General features: G+C 37.0%; 1 protein-coding gene across 11 annotated transcripts in view; it reads left to right on the plus strand.

Annotated features, from left to right (window-relative positions):
• Window positions 1–364: 364 nt before the first annotated feature.
• LOC120423649 (calmodulin-binding transcription activator 1-like) overlaps window positions 365–17,953 on the plus strand; it is a 380,253-nt gene continuing 362,664 nt past the window's right edge. For 8 of the 11 annotated variants that reach the window (XM_039587521.2, XM_039587525.2, XM_039587526.2 and 5 more), the window contains exons 1-2: window positions 365–858; window positions 8,926–9,385. The gene's annotated coding sequence lies outside the window, so the exon portion shown is untranslated. Of the gene's footprint in view, window positions 863–8,925; window positions 9,386–17,953 lie in introns of all 11 variants that reach the window. The other 3 variants (XM_039587523.2, XM_039587522.2, XM_052710591.1) reach the window with 3 other exon arrangements.

The following is a 17,953-nucleotide window of genomic DNA, read 5'->3' on the forward strand; positions in this document are numbered from 1 at the left end:
TTAGCATTCATTATTCCAGGTTTCATATTTAGCATTAATAAATTCTTTATCCGTAATATAAGCAGGTAAATAAAAAAATTGAAAAAAAATTAAAAAAAAATTGAAAATTTATAGGCAGAACTTAAAAGCAAGAGAGAAAGAAACAGACAAAACGTAATTTAGTCACTGCCCCCAACTAAAACCAAAACACTGACTAAATAAGGGTGACTCACGGCTCACTCGCGAGTGGGCAAGCAAGACAGCAAGACACTAATCAAAGAATAACGTGAGTGAGAGGGCAAATTAGTAGCAAAATAATATCATCAAACCCCACTGACAGTTCTCTCACGCAGAAAAATAGTTTGCCCAGCGCGAGTCGGGTCGCGGCCATGGCTTTCTACCTAAGGTACTCGCGATTGAGTGTGTAGTAGTGCGGTTGTCAAAATCGCTATCTCTGACTCTCTCACTCCACTGACATTGACATTGTTTATGTTTTGGTTTTCCTGGCACGGTCCTTTGTTCTTTTGTTATTGTTTTGGTTTTAGTGGCACGGAGTCATGCACTCACACTAATGCAAAGCAAGATGACGAAAACCTTTGATATACAGCCTTGGGTCGCGGCCTACTACCACCATCCCAAAAGGATCCAATCCGAGCGGGGCCACGGGAAAAATTCACCAGTCGATTTTCCATCCGGTCGATTCGCGGGGGAGACTTTGTTGTGTTTTTGTTTCGTGGGTGGTGGTCGCGAGTGAGTGTACTCTGTCGTCGTGTGTCCGTAGATCGGGGCCGACCGCTGGCCAAAGTGTGGAAGAACTTGGAAAGTTGGTGCTGAAAAGTGCCCCAAAGGTGGCCAAGTTTTTTGTACGGGTACGGAAAAGTGAGTGTGTGCGTGTGTGCAAGGTGGAAAAAACATCTCATTTTCCTTTGGTGGTTCATTTTCCTTCTCGCTCTCGCGAGGTGAGTGAGCGTGAGAGGTGACTTCGGGAGGAAAACATTATATTGTTCTCAGCGAGTATCAAGGAGAACGAAAAGAACCGACCCAGAGTGAGAAGGAAAATAGAAAATGTGGAAAACACGGTCGCGTTCGGTGGTGGTGGTGCAAGTTCTATTAATTCTCAGAACGTGATTCTTTCGATCTAGCAAAAAAGGAGAAAATAACACGTAAAAATAATACCTAATTTGCACACTCTTGTTATTTTCCGCGCACGTGTGTTGGTGAGTGGCGAACAAACAAAAAAAAAGTGGGTGAGGAAAACTCAGCGGGCTGTTATTTTGAGTTGTGATCCTGTGAGTGGCACGGCGGCGTGTGAGTGACGAGCGCCCCGCGTGGCTTGAGTGTGGGGTGGTGAAAGCTGAGTGTCTTTCGGGAGCGCTTTCTTTTGATGTTTTGTTCCTCTTCCGGGACATCCGCTCGGGATCACGTAGCTTAGCGCGCGGGCACGGTTTATGTGCAATATTGGGCCATTGTTTTAGATGTTGTTTATTATTTTGATCACACACACACTTGCCACCGAGGAGGGGTGTGGAACGGGCAGAACGTGCTCGCTTTGGACATTGTAAATGAGTAAATCTTAGTTGATTTTTGTCAAATATATAAAACTGACTAAATTAATTGATTTCTTATCGGTGAATCAAATTAAAATTAAGAGCGAGTTTTTCACCAATGTGCAACAGGTCGTATCGAGGTGCTCCGATTTGGATGAAACTTTCAGCGTTTGTTTGTCTATACATGAGATGAACTCATGCCAAATATGAGCCCTCTCCGACAATGGGAAGTGGGGTAAAACAGGCTTTGAAGTTTGAGGTCGAAAAAACATAAAAAATCTTAAAATTGCTCGCATTTCCGTAGAACTTCATCAATTCCAACTCTCTTAGATGCATTCGAAAGGTCTTTTGAAGCACTTTAAAATGGGCCATAGACATCCAGGATTGGTTCAATTTTTTCTCATAGCTTTTGCAAATTACTGTTAAAAATGGATTTTTTTAAAACCTTAATATCTTTTTGCAACAGCCTTCAACACCCATACTCCCATAGGTCAAAAGATAGGTAATTTCATGGACGATAAGCCTACGGTATTAACTTTTTGGCCAATCGCAGTTTTTCTCATAGTTTTTCGATTTCTTTATAACAAACATTTTACAACGTTAGTTATTGCCCTGTAAACCGCCATAGCGGCACTTTTTGGTCTCAATTTTGTCATATTCTGAATCCTCGGACAATTTCACGTAAGTTAGAAGTATTGAAGTTGTAAATTTGATTGGAAAAATTGCCATTTAGAATGAATCAAAATATTTTTTAACAATTTGTTGAATTAGGGGTAAACAGGTTTTCGCCTACTTGATACAGCATTTGACGTATTGATCATAGGGTAAATAAGATCTATTTCTTTTTTCTGAAATGTTTTATATAATTATTTTTTAAATCAAAATTACAACTCCAATACTTCTAACTTACGTGAAATTGTCCGAGGATTCCGAATATGACAAAATTGAGACCAAAAAGTGCCGTCTTCTTGGCCTGCAGGGCAAAAACTAACGTTGCAAAATGTTTGTTCTAGAAAAATCGAAAAACTATGAGAAAAACTGCGATTGGCCAAAAAGTTAATACCGTAGGCTTATCGTCCATGAAATTACCTATCTTTTGACCTATGGGAGTATGGGTGTTGGAGGCTGTTGCAAAAAGATATAAAGGTTTTAAAAAAATCAATTTTTGACAGTAATTTGCAAAAGCTATGAGAAATAGTCAAACCAATCCTGGTTGTCTATGGCACACTTGGAAGTGCTTCAAAAGACCATTCGAATGCATCTAAGAGAGTTGGAATTGATCAAGTTTTACGGAAATGCGAGCAATTTTAAGATTTTTTATGTTTTTTCGACCTCAAACTTCAATGCCCGTTTTACCCCACTTCCCTTTGTCGTAGAGGACTCATATTTGGCATGAGTTCATCTCATGTCTAGGCAAACAGACCCTGAAAGTTTCATCCAAATCGGAGCACCTCGATACGACCTCTAGAACAAACCGAGCAGAATCTACAAATACTGCCTCTTAAGAAAATATGATGCCGTCAAAGGGGGCGTATTGGAACTACAGTCTGTATAGGGACAACACTTTTAAGAGCAATAAAAGCTTCAAATTTGAAAAAGGGATAAACACATTTTTTTTGCTTTGAATATGCTCTAACCGAAACCACTCAAAATATCAAAATTTTGGGCTGCGACATGGCTAGAATAGCTGTCCCAATTTGCCCCATGGGTAGCGATTAACCCCAGAAGACGGTGCTTAAATTTTATCAGATATTGTAAAATGGAATAACACATCTTTAATGACTTGTTGATTTTTACGTAAAATATCTAGCAAATTAAGTTCTCTATTTTAACTTGGTTTAGTCAAGCGATTTTACTACTTAAAAAATCAAACTATTACACCGTCCAACAAAATTTCTGCGCAGACTCAACTCGAGGGGAAGCATGAAGTTTAGGGTCCACAGAAACACGTGCACCTTGATTTTTTTTTTTTTAAATTGTTAGACAGGGCCGAATGGTTTTTCTCCAAAGTTTGTATGGAAAATTAGTGCTGTTCGCTACACCCACATATTGCATGCAATTTTTGGATTGTATGCAACAACGACGAACCGCCCTAATTCTCCATACAAACTTTGGAGAAAAACCATTCGGCCCAGTCTAAATATTTTTGAAAAATTCAAAGTGCGTGTGATTCTGGGGACCCTAAACTTCTTGCTTCCCCTCGAGTTGAGTCTGCGCAATCATTTTTGTCATTTTTTGTAGGTCAGTGTTATTTGCTGTCTTATTTTTGATTGTCGAGCTCTTATCTTCACAGAAAAAAATATGTAAATTTACACAGCACGTAATTACTGTTTCTTATGTAAACTCACTCAATGTAATGTTGAAATATGATGTAAAGAGTAAAAAGTCATGGAAATTACTCCAATGTAAATCTAAATCTAATGTAAATCATGAATAGAATGGAAACGTTGAGCATGGAAACTCAAATCTGATGGATTTCTACCCGTGTTCGGCTTCCTGTAAATTCCTATTTAATGTAAATCATATATCCAATGTATTTCTGCCAAACGTTGACTTCAAAACTACCCGAACTAAAAATAGTTATATTTGGTTCTCTTTCTATCGCTCTCATATTTCGCTTGCCCACTGCCTGAGCCTCGACCTGAACAAGTTGATGCTTTAGCCGCTCGTTTATAAAATGCGAAGATGGCTCAGTCGGCAGCGGGTAGCAGCAGTAAAACCGAACATCCTACCCGTCGTCCGTTCGATTCCAGTCCAGCATTATTCCACTTGGCCGTCGACGAGAAAGCGTCCCCTACCTGTGAAACATCTTTTTAAAATCAGATTTTCCTTTTGCTGCCCGCTTCAACCATTTTAAAATAGAACATAGGCCACACCCCTTTCCTACTGCAATCCAAGTCGAGCTTCTTATTCCAAATTCCAAAACTAATGTAAATTTCCAATGAATCAAGTGTAAATTTCCAATGAACCTAATGTAAATATACATCATTTATCATGATACCTTTTGGTACATGATAAATAATGTAAATTTACAGGAATATTTTTTTCTGTGTTGTTAAGACCCAATCCTCTAGACGGGCTTCGGTATCAAAATAGCGAAAAAACAATTTGAAATTCAATTTAGAGTCTTCAAACTGCATAAGAAGGCAGAAATCTTTCTTAGAATTATGACTATGATGATTTGTTTTTATGACGAAATGGTTTGAACTATTCTATATTTTTTTAAAAGCCCTTTAAACACCGAAAACCCCATAGCTTTAGGATCCTTAAAAACTCCAGAATGTATTTTATGGTGTCAACTCTGGTCGTGTTTTTACCTAATATTAATATTCCATACTTGTATATGTCAAAATAAGTATGCAGAAAGTTTTGGTATGTCCCAGATTATATTTTAACACAGTTTATACAAAAATCTGTGAAAATCAATGAAAACATCGAAATAGTGAAAATAAGGAAAAAACAGCAAACTGGCGAATATATAAAGATTGGAGGTTGCAAAATTGATAAAAAATAAAATATATATAAAAAAATGCATTGAAAAATACTAAATACTAAAAACAATAAACAAGAGAAGAAAAGATTTCAGATCAAAACGCTTTTTAAAAGCTGTCATTGAACGTCAAAGAGCTGAAATGCCAACATTAGGAGCCCGATGCAATTTCCCTACATTATTCATTGCCTGTTGTCAAAGCTTTAATGGAACTTTTCCAATAATTTCAAACTCATATTTGCTGAAACTGCACAACATAAAAAAAATCTGTTCTGTATTTTACAAGTTTAATAATGGTTAATTCAAGATTGTACAAATATTTCAAAATAGTGAAATAAAAATTTAACTGAACTGAAAATTTCGATCCTAATTTTTAATTGAAATATTGAAGTAAAATGTATCACAAATTGATTAAAACATCACTACAGTTTTATTTCTTGTCAAATTTTATAAATAATTATGGATTGACTAGTAAGTTTTTTGCATTTTCATGCTGCACAAAAAAAAGTATGCATTTTCAAATTTGGCTAAAATGGGTTGACAGAACTTGAACTTGGTGCACATCAACCAGAGCTTTTGCACCAGGATTTTTGTTACGGATATTTTAGTTTTTTCAAAACTACGGGAACTATCGATATAATTTTTCATTCATCACCTGAGGTACTGTCTACAAAGCGATTTACAACAAAATATGCCTATTTTTTTTTGTTCCAGATTCGATTAGGACTTTGGATCAAAATAGGCTTCGGATAGTCGAGTCTGGATCAAATGTACGAAATTCACGGAATGGAAAAAGGAATATATTATAAACCGAGAACACCCATGGGTGATTTATACGTAGATAGTTGTGTTTCACCTTCCTGATTAAGAATATGTTCGATTCGAAAAATACTATCGGTGAAAATTGCGTTTTTCAGAAAAATGTGTTTTTTTTTTCATACTAATGGAGACGTCTGGTCAGGGTTGCGAATGAGCGAGCGCTCTCGGAAGGCGCGCTCGCTCCAGCTGGAGCGTGAGTTTTTATCAGGTAGCTCGTGCTCGCTCACGCTCACCGGAGCGTTTTGTGCTCACGTGAGCTGGTGAGCCAAAGTAGGTAGTTGTTTTTTCCTGTTGAAGCATCTGCCTGTTTCAAACGAAGTTTCTAGAACTATCCTAGCACAGGCAGCAAAAACAAACAAGAAAGTGGTCAAACAAACAAAAGTAAGCAATGAAATGGATTTGGTCAGCGAACCGAAATTTACGTTCTATTTAAAATCTAGACATTTGTATACACATCAAATCCATATTGGACCAATTACATTGTAATGAAAAAATATTGACGATTTCTGTATATTTTAAATTTTTAAAATAACCTTTTAAACAGTTTCAATCATCCATGTTCAAAAAATCATATATAACTTCTAATTGAATATTTTCAGAGGCTTGGTTGCGGAAGTGTTGAATAAATCTCTTGGGGGAAGAAGAGCTAACCTTTTCGTGGTGAAAATATTGACAATTTATATGATTTGAGTCAAAAGGGTTATTTCAACCCTCAGCAATTTTGAGGCTTATTTTTAAAAATAGAACTGCTTCAACAATGTTACTCTATTTTCTAAAATGTTTGTCCAAATAAAGACTAACTTAATAAAAAAGATCAGCCGTTTCTAATAACTGAATCACTGAAAGATTTAATAAACGGAATAACTTTTTTTTAACTTTAGGTACATAAAACAGCTTAATGTTATATTTTAATCAACCAAGATCATACACATTGAATCGAACTTACCAAAGCATAAATCCTCTTTCATTGTGTTGTAAGTTTTTCTAAGGTTTACAGGCCCTTTTATGTAGGCGTCTATATCCCTTCTCCCGAACCTCTCTGCTAACCTTAATACAATAAGGCCCATTAATTCGAAAATATTTATACATTCAACTGTATGTCTCCAAAATGATTTGACACTTGCGAATCCAACCTATTATTCAAAAACATGGTTGATATATGGTCATATATCATAAAATTTGTTCACAAAGTGATATTTCCACAGCCCTGCTGCGCCTTAAGCAAAAAATCCATCTAGAATTGAAAAAAAAAACTTTCTCAAAAACGTTAAATGATTAACGATACGTCCAAAACGAGCGCTCCGTGAGCGCAAGATGAGCGCGAGCGCGAGCGCGAGCGTGGAGCAAACGTGAGCTAAAAAATCGGAGCAAACGTTAGCGCGGGCAAACGCGAGCTAGCTCGCGCAGCGCTCCTCCTCACGAATGAGCGAAAAGTGAGCGCTCACGAGCGGGTGAGCGCGTGAGGAACGCAACACTGCGTCTGGTACTAAATAAAGATTTAAAAAATTGATTAGAAAATACTTTTTTCGAAAGTTTATGTTGATCAAAGGTAAAACAAATGTAAAACTTAATTTATCATGCTAATTCTTCAAGCCGAATGAGTACAGAAATTAACAGTGCGAGGAAAAAGCTACCGCACATCTGGCGCGCCGGGGAATCGAACCCCGCTCTTTCGCATACCGTGCGAGCGCGTACACCACTTCGCCAACGCGCCGTGCTTGCCGAGGCAAGTTCAGCTAGTTGTTTTGTGATCTACCGTTCTCCACTGATCGGAGCAGTGTACGGTTGCTTCTTCTTCTTGGAAGAAGCAACCGTACACTGGTACGATCAGTGGAGAACGGTAGATCACAAAACAACTAGCTGAACTTGCCTCGGCAAGCACGGCGCGTTGGCGAAGTGGTGTACGCGCTCGCACGGTATGCGAAAGAGCGGGGTTCGATTCCCCGGCGCGCCAGATGTGCGGTAGCTTTTTCCTCGCACTGTTAATTTCTGTACTCATTCGGCTTGAAGAATTAGCATGATAAATTAAGAAATCGCGTTGCCCTTTGCTTAGGGTAAAACAAAAAATCTTAACCTTAAATGTAAAACATTTTGAAACACGACATATTATAAGGCTTATAAACAAATTATTAGAATTGACTTGAGCCACCATGCGCCTCCTCCTATGGTACTTTATTTGGGAAAACCTAGATTTTCTGAAAAACACGCAATTTTTACCGATAGAATATTTTGAATCGAACATATTCTTAATCAGGAAGGTTAAACACAACTTTCTACGTATAAATCTCCCATGAGTGTTCTCGGTATATAATAGTTTTTATACTCCATACTGTCATTCAGCATATCATTCATCAAGTTTTTATGGATGACCCCAAAACAGTTCATATTTTTACCAAACATTCTCTAAGATGTGTACAAAATTGTAAAAAATCAAGCAGTAACAAAAAATCACCAAAAGTGGCAAAGTTAGTCATTCTAATAATTTTTCGTTATCAAATGTTGTCTACATTTTTAAAAGTTTTTAAAGATATGTCCTTAAAAGTTTGGAAAAATAGTTATTCCCTTTTTGATTTAATTTTTGCCTAATGCTTAAATAGTTGTGAGAGTATCTTGGTGATATACGTTAAACACGTATAATAGTTTATTTTTTTCCCATTTATACCTTTGTCCACATTATTCCCGGACACAACACAGCCCGATTATGTCCACCGTAAAAGTTCCTCCGATGACGGTGGTCGCTCACTCGCGGTCACACGCCGTTAACGTCACGCCGCCAACAAAAAGAAGCAACACAGAGAAGAAGAAAAAAAGCCACCTCAAACTGTTCGCCACTCACCAACACAGCCCCACTTGGTCGGGTGACACGTGCTCGCCAAGGGTGGAAAAGCCCACCACCCAGTCTCGAATCCGAACCACTGCCGAAGAGGTGCCAGCTGTGAGTTCCAGGCCAGCAGCAGCAGCAGGCAACGTTTTTAGCCCAGTTTTCCACGAGAGTGTACTGCCACCGAAAGGGGACAGGCAAAAGTGGGCCCGAGTTTTCCGAATTCGGATTTTTGGTGGTGTTTTCTCACTGGTTAATCGTTGTTACAGGACGGTGGAAAAGCGTGTGTTGAACCTGGTGTTGGCAGTAGCGGTGAAGATTTGATAGTTTAACTAGGCTTAAGTGGACGGATTGTTGGATGGAAAAGTCGAAGAAAGAAAAGTTGGAAGTTTTTTAGTGCTACATTCAATCGCGCACTCACACACACACGCAAACGGTGCTGGAAAAACAGCAAAGAAAATTCCTCCACCCGTTTCCCAGTTTGCGTTTTTCCGCTCACCGTGAATGAGTGAGTGGCAACAGACGGAAGGGGCTTTTCGTGCGTGTGTGTGTATTGGTGTGCATTTGTAAATACCGCTGAAATATTTCACCGCGAGTGAGTGTGTGTGAGTGTTGAACGACGACGACGACGTCAATATTATCCTTGGAAGCTTCGGGAAATTGTTTTTATTGTTGGTGTGGAAAACGTCGCCGTGTCGTGGCAAGTTGGAACAAACCACCGAATCGGAGGTAAGTTTTAATCCTGTCTAGTCATCGGCAATCAGCAAATTTCCTTCTTGGGCCAGCCCTATTATTATCGCCGTAAATGGTGGTTAAGCCTAGGCCAATTTCGGTCATAAATCATCGGTGGGAAACACGCACAAGCGCGCACGTGTGTGTGTGTTTGTGAGAACGTGGAAACACGAGGAAAATCGGGAAAACATGCCCATTGTTCGGGATGTTATTTTACTCTTCTTTCTTTGGTGTGGGAAAATGAACTCAACTCTGAAGGTGCAGGCATGTATGGGTGATGACGATAACACATGCCAGAAATGTGTGTCATGAGGTTGGTTGGGCAGGGTTGCCAGCGCCGGAGAGATCGCGCGTGGTTGTTGGTTTGTTTACGTGAAGGTGCGTTGACATTTGTCTCGGAAAATTCTTTATTTTTTTAAAGAAATTAAAAAAGGTGCTCGATAATGAATAAACTTTTATTATCGTCATTTGGGGCAAAAGCTTGAAATTTTGATATCTATTTTTGTTAATCAGTGTCCATTCTATCCGAAACTAATCAAAAATATCCAAATATTTTACAGAATCGAGGCTAACAGCTGTTCCAATTCGCCCCAGATGACGGTAATTTTATTGATATCGAAAGAAATCGGTGCAAAATTTGTTTTGGTTTTATTTATTCGGAGTGTTTAATGTAAAGGGGTTATCTACATGTAAATCAGCAAAAATGCCAAGGGTTGGTAAAAGCACACATTTAAACAATTTCTAAAAGAATATGAAAATAAAAATAAAAAAGGGGAACAGCATCTAATTCCAGCGTGCCTCTAATGTTGCCATTTCAGCACTTTGACTTTGACATTCGATTACAGCTCATTTAAAGCGTTTTCAACTAAAAACGAGTGATAAATAGCTCAATAAGAAGTGAGCAAGCAAGTTTTTATCAAAAGTTGTGCAGAATTAGTTGTGAAGTAGTGAAGTAGTGAAAATCAGCAAATTGGATGGAGTTAGGAGCGAGTGCTTAACCTGCCAAACATACGAGAATTTCCCCTATTTTAGCTTTTTTCAAATACAAAATTGTTAGTTTTTAGTTTAGTTTTGGAGTAATTGGAAATAATCTTTTAGTGGGTTAATCAATTTTCTATAATATATTTTTTTTAAAGATTTCCTACATGCATGTAATCCTTAAAGAAGGTTTTCATCATTAACATAAACAGAGTTCCAAATAAGCAAAATCAATTGCTAAATTATATTTTAAATCATTTTCTTGTTTTGCAGTAAGCTTATGAAAAAAAACGTGTAATATTTATTTGTTAAAATCCTATCATTAATTTGGTGCGATAAATGTTTTTAAAACTGTAGTAAATTTTCATTTCAACAACATTTTAGCACGGAGGATGTATTTGGAATTTCAGCTTGGTTTTCTTTTTGTTCATAAATTCATGAGAATCTTGGTGAAATTCTGGCAATTTATGGTTAAATGGGAAATCATACCTTTATTAAAAGGTATTTTACATGCCTTTCTGATGAGAAAAATGTTATGTTAATTTAATTTTACTAATAATTACTATATTTCGTTTATCCCGGGTTTTTTTCAGATGCTCAAGTTAGTGGAAGACGCTTTAAATGAGTTTTACAAAATGAAGAGAAACAATTCTTGTATATAGTAGAAGAGTTTTTTTTATTTTCAGGATAGCTTTCAAAAGAAAACAAGTACTAGTTATAAACTTAGCCGATTTTAATTAAACGCTCCAAATTCCATAAAGCTTGGGATTTTTAATCTATATGCCTTTAGTTTTCCAACCTCAAAATCGTTATGTTTCTTTGACCAAAAAAGCATTTTTGCAGAATTAGTTCGTTCATACAATCTAACATATAAAAAAATATTCAAAAATATGAGAATATTTCACTACATTGTTTTTTTACGTAACATTAAAAATACAATCCACAATTTCCAAGATATCAACAACATAAAATTGGGGCTAAATGAGTTACACTTTAAAAAATCATAGTTCAAAACTAATATTAAAACAACGAAAGGTCGCATAAACAGTGTCCAAAAAAGGAAACATTAGAAACTTTGATCAACCTTTTGAGATTTTTTAAAGAGGTGATAGTTTGCCCTGTTTATTAAATTTCAAACAAACAAATCATAAAAACTTGACGATTGTATTTTTTTAACCCTCTACAACCTAACCCCGCCTTTAGACGGGCTTCGATCTAAAAAATCGCCAAAAATCAATTTTCCAACCGATTTTTGATCTTTAAAAAGCATTGGAAAGAAGAACTCTTAAAATTTTAGAAAATTTCGGGGTTGGAAGTATAACTTGTTTTATGTGACTTTGCCAATGTATTTAAAAATGTCATTTTTTTAGGGGTCAGCTTTGGCTGTGTTTTTGCCTTTTTACTAACATTTTCTATATTTTCAGTAAAAAGAAGTATGCTGTAATTTTTGTAGTGTTCCAGACTATGCCTCTACGCACTTTTTAGCAATTTAAATGATGATGGTGCCATTCTATAGCAGAAAATGTGAAAACCATGCAAAAAATTGAAAAAGTGACTGCAAAAACGTGAAAAAATTAGATAGGCAAAATGTAATTATATTAGGTGGTAGAAAAGGCCAAATACTACCAAACACAAACATAAACTAAACAAGATAAATGCAAATTAAAATACTAAAAATAAAACAAGAAAAACATAAAACAAGAGAAGTAAAGTTTTTCGTAGAACAAAAGTTGCTCAAAATGACCTCCTGAACACGGGAAAAATAAATATTATCGAAAAAAAAATTTGGGCAGTAGAGGGTTAATTTAAATTATTTTTGAAAAAAGCTGTGGGTAAAATACAATGAAAAGTTGAACATAATTTATACAATAACTAAACTGATTAAAAAAAAAATATTGTTTTATTTTGCAAAATTGGCTAGCTATGATATTATATTTTGTTTAGAATATTTTTTCGTTACACCCTGAGACCGCTCGTGGTTGAGAACCGCTGCGCTATCACAACATTCTGAGAAATCAATTTAAAGAGAAAAACCGAACCTTCTCTTAAAAATATTTATTTCGCAAATATGAATTTTTTATCTATGACATGTAAATTAAAATTTGAAAATACTTTAATCTTGAGAGATAAGATAATTTTACTAATGTTATATTTCTCACATTGAATTCAAAATGTTTTGATAGGTATTTTACTATTTTAATTTCCTACACCCAAGCGGTGGTTGCATCATTTTGCTGCAATTCTGCGTCAGAATCACACTTATCAGAATCTGCATGAAAACTAGCCTCATGCATTTTTTTGCGATTTTAGGGGGATGACAATTTGTACTCAACTAAATAAAAAGCCAACGAAAAATTCAAACCACCCAAGAAACTGTCCGGTTTGCAGGTTTATTTTGACTCAAAGAGAAAACTTCCCCGGGCCAGGAAAAGTGTTGAACCGTCTTGCTAGGGAAATTCAACCCAGCTGTAAACCAGGCCTTCAAAAAAACAGACGAAGAAACAGACCTTTCTGTCCCTTTTGCCAAGTTGCTCCGTGTGTTTGACTTTGTGTGTCGGTGTTCCGGCGCGGGTAGGGAAAGTCTCATTTTATTAGCAGCAAGCACCAGCCAGCGAAGAAAACAGATAAAGGCGATAATATCTGGAAACAATAGTGCGTTTTCCGTCCCCACCTCCTCCCAATTTCCCCGTCAAGAGGTCTCTTCTGGCTGCGAACTTGGACGGGGAAAAGGGCAGCTCAATAAGAAGAAGCCAGTCTTCTTGGGAAAAGTTTTCGTTCGTTCGTTCGTTTCGCGATTTTGGGCCTTTCATTTTCAGTTAAGTATATATTTATTGGGTCCTTGGTTCGCTTCGACAGCTGGTTGCCGAGTTTTCCACTTGTCGAAGGCACACAAAAAAGAGCCGGGTTGTTCAACAGTTTTTTTTGTGCTTCGATGTAGTTTGTTTGAAGATTATTTCTGAGTGACGTGGTGTGCGAGAGTCGTTATCAGTGTTCTGCATGAATTTTTTTGGGAAAATGTGTATGTGTGTCTTTGGATGAGGAAAACTTTATTTACCAAGGACGTGCGTACCCGACTTTGTCCTTTGTTGGGAAGGTTTTTGGGGTGTGAAGTCTATAATTTGGTGGGCAGATGTCACGGGAACTTTTCCCGTGGCTAGGTGAAGTTTACGGGATAAATGTTAAACTTATGAGTGAATCAAAGATCCTAAAAAAGCATAAAACATCCAAAATAAGGAAATTATTCACACTATGTTGAGATATACGCGTATCCAGAAATAAACGGGAAAAACCAGGAAAATGTCGGGAAGATCTGAGTTGTTCATAATTTTTTTTTTCTAGTGTTACCCTAGTGTCCATACTAACCCTATTTTTTTTTCTGTAATTCAGTAAGTGATTTTCACGATTAAAATGGATTTTTATCATTTAAAAAAAATGATTCTCCTATTTTTTTAATGAAATTTAATGTAGCCCATCAGTATGAGAAACCTAATTAACCGAAATGTCAAGCTTATATATGCGTTTATCCTTTTCATTCTTCAACGGTCTGATGGCCGAGCGGGCTAAGGCGCCAGTCCTTACTGTTGGTGCTGGGTTCGAATTCCATCGGTTGAAACTGAGCAATTCTCTGAGATTTCGGTCATTCGATTTTTTTTTGTATTTTTTAATCCGGCTGAAACTTTTTGGTGCCTTCGGTATGCCCAAAGAAGCCATATTGCATCATTAGTTCGTTCATATAATTTTTCATACAAATTTGGCAGCTGTCCACACAAAAATGATACACGAAAATTCAAAAATCTGTATCTCTTGCAGGAATTTTTTGATCGATTTGGTGTCTTCGGCAAAGTTGTAGGTATGGATATGGACTACACTGAAAAATGATACACGGTAAAAAAAATGTGGAGATTTTTAATTCCACTTTTGTCACTAAAACTTGATTTGCAAAAAAACACTATTTTTATTTATTTTTTGATATGTTTAAGAGGACATCAAATGCCAACTTTTCAGAAATTTCCAGAATGGACAAAAAATCTCTGACCGAGTTATGATTTTTTTAATCAATACAGATTTTTTTCAAAAAATCGAAATATCGGTCGCAAAAATTTTTAAACTTCATTTTTCGATGTTAAATCGAATTTGCAACCAAAAAATACTTAAGTGAATTTTTGATAAAGTGCACCGTTTTCAAGTTACAGCCATTTTGAGGTAACTTTTTTGAAAATACTCGCAGTTGTAGGTATGGATAGGAAGAATAATTATCCCACTTGTGTTTCACTAATTTTAGATGTTTTTAAGTCAATAAAAAAACACATTTCAAGCAAAACAATTTAAATGGGCCAATGCCGAAGCGTAAACAAAGAGTCTGTCTTGCTCGTGTCTACCGTAAACATCCACTGATGTAAGCAGGACAGACTGTTTGTTTACACTTTAGCCCATTTACATTGTTTTGCTTGATTTGGTCGGCCAAATGAGGGCTTTGAAATGTCAAAACTTCTCACTTCATCTCATCACCTAGCTGCAGTTTTGTTGACAAACAAACCAAACACTTGTGGTACGTTCGTTTGAGGGCTATTTCCGCACTCAGAGCTCGATATTTTTTTCAGTTTCATGCGAGTTCCACGCACACTGACAAATGACGTTCGAATGAACCAAAACTGGCACCGACGAGTACGGCACTCAGTGCCGCACTGGGTCTTCAAACGAATGTACCATTGGTGACATGATTGTGGCATCGAGCCAAATCGAGGGGTAATCTTATAGTAAAAAATTAAACATTTTATCAAAAATAAATAAATATATAATTGAATTAAGTTTTTACAAACATGATCAAAGAAATAATTTTCTGCCATAATTTTTGTTTGATTTTAATTGTTTACACCATTTGGAAACCCCTCGGCCTATATCCGCCCTTGCTCATTGAACGTAAAAGAATATTATACGATTCAAACATAATTTAAAATCGATTTAAATTTATGTCTTTATTTAAATACCTCTCCTGAAATGTCCGTGAAAATATGTTTAGATAGACCAAAATTACAAAAACTATTTTTTTGTTCCGACTATGAAATATATTTTTTTTTGCTATAAAAAAATTATTCTATTACAACATCTAATTTAAAAATTAAAGGTAAACTGCGATAAAAAACTAAATAAATAAATGTTAAAGTTGTAAACACAAGTTTTATGATAAAAATCATGCCCAAACAATCAAATGTTCAATTCATCTTTCAAAATGATCAAAATTTCACCATAAGAGATGTCAAAATTGCCCTAAAATAGATATCATAATTACTCCATAAAGTATGAGGGGGTTACCTGGACACCATTTAATTTTTACTATGAAATTGTGTTTTATTTTTTTATTATTTTATTCATCAAAAATAATCTCCATTTGATCTCCATAATACTCTTGTTCAGTGTTGCAAAAGAGTGATAGAAAAGCTATCAATAGATTATCTCTGCACCAAAAATATCCGAGAGTATAGCGGCCGTCACTATAGCTTGTGAGATCTCTTCTTGTGTCTCGTGATTCCCAGTGATGTTATTATCTCTCTATCACTCCTTCCCGTTTCCTCGACTATGCGCTCTCACCGCTGAGTCTTTCAATCTCTCCGAAAACTGCAATGAGAGAACGCGAGATGGCGATTAGGAGCCGACCACGCATGACGCCCCTTCAAACTGCGTTTGCAAAATTGGTTTTGTGGCGGCTTTTGTGGTTAAACGCTGTTGCGGTAGGATGATCGTGGAAGCGAGAATGAGAGAGAAAAGGAAAATGTCAATCGCGAGTGGGTAAACACGAAAACGTGTTCGGCTATGTTCGGCGCTGAGAGTTTCATTGAAGAGAGAAGAGCAGTTGTATTTGAGGCATGAATATTCAGGCGAGATAATTGTAGTTGCTGAGAGCTGATATTTTGATATTTTAACAACCCTGCTCTTGTTTATTCCCAGTTCTTTAAATAAAAACATTTGCTTGTGGCAGGGCCGTTTTCCTAGGATGTTCAAATTACTTCACACTCCTCTAATTATTTCTTGGCATTAGCTTGATATTCATTTTGAGATTTTTCACCATTTTAGATGTTTTCCAGAATAATAACTCATTGCCGTTGCTCAATAAATCTGATAGCAAAAGATATCTTGATTTTTTCTCTCATCTATGATTTTTTTTGCTTTGTTTTTGCTTCCATATATTGTATTGAAGCTTGTCTATAATAGATTGAATAAAAAATATGAAACGCTTTCACAAATCGTTCCGTCTAGGATTGAACTCGAGAGTCGTCCTCTTGCATGTCATGTATGCAAATCAAACGATGATAATCTTTTTGACACCGCCACCACCACCACCACCATCACTAGGGTGATTCGATGTCGTGTGTGGGGCACTGGGCATAGATGTGTGAACTTCAGCTTCAGATATCATGACGAATATATATGTATGAATGATTGGAGCTAAGTAAAAGGCAGAAAAAAACTGAATCAAGATTGGATTGGAATCCATTTTTTCTACTGGGTAGTGCTTTTTGCCCCTTCGTGATGAAATTTAGCTTTTGCCTTCTTCTTTTTTTCAATCTGTTTTCATAATGCCATTGATTGCTGAGAGGGAAGGGAGGAGAGAAAAAGGACTCCTACTTGTTACGTGGGTTTTCTTGTGAGAGTGTCATTCATGCTCAGGATTCGATTGAACGTAATCATGAATATCGTCGATTGCATCGCTCGGTGAATGGGGTTTTGTATTTTTTGTTCTGAGCTCGATTGTTTGAATTTGTGAAGGTGTAAGCTTTTACGCTCCCATATGGGAGCAACCCAGCTCTTCTTTTAACTTTGACAGAAGCTCTGACAAATGATTTTTTGATAACATGCGATAACAAAATAAAAATCTGTCGAGATTCGAACCGAAGCCTTGTTAAGTAACCTTATTTTATTTTGAAATTTTTAAAATAATTTCTAAAACAATATTTCACAATTTTCGACTCCAGCGACATGACCTTGACAAGGATGTCTGAAGTCCCTCCAAACACAAACTTCCTTTTCCTGACTGGCAACGGAAATAATTTTCCGATACATTCAATTACGGTGCCTCCCCCTTGTCAGATCGGCCCACAACAACACAAAAAAGAATCCCCGAGGGTTAATCCACTCGGAAAAGGAATTTCATTACACGCCAGCCAACCGGCCTGAGTCTTTGGGTCTCCTTTGGCCACCTTTGGAGCGCACCATTCGGAAGTGTATTCTGTTCAACTTGATATTTTCCCCGGGTCTCGTCGTCTGGTGCTGTGGTGAAGGGTGCGTGCGATGTTATCTTCGCGCGCCAAGGATTTCAAGGTCTGCCATGTTCTCCTTGTTCCGCCAGGGCAGACTCAGATACACGAACCCACACTATCTCGGTCGCACTCACACACGCACTCGCCGGCCTACCCCGGCTGAGTACCAGAAACCGGCCCCGGAGCTTGTCGATCGATATGTTTTTATACGTCAACGACGGTGTTGTTAAAGAAGCTTGGGGACTTCCGAACTACATCTGGGGGCTTTTAGGATAGGACTATGAAGTTTCTGCGATTAGAAGTCATGTTTTCCAGGACTGAAAACAAATTT

This window comes from Culex pipiens, chromosome 3 (assembly GCF_016801865.2).
Source record: "Culex pipiens pallens isolate TS chromosome 3, TS_CPP_V2, whole genome shotgun sequence".
In the NCBI taxonomy this organism is placed as follows: Eukaryota; Metazoa; Arthropoda; class Insecta; order Diptera; family Culicidae; genus Culex; species Culex pipiens.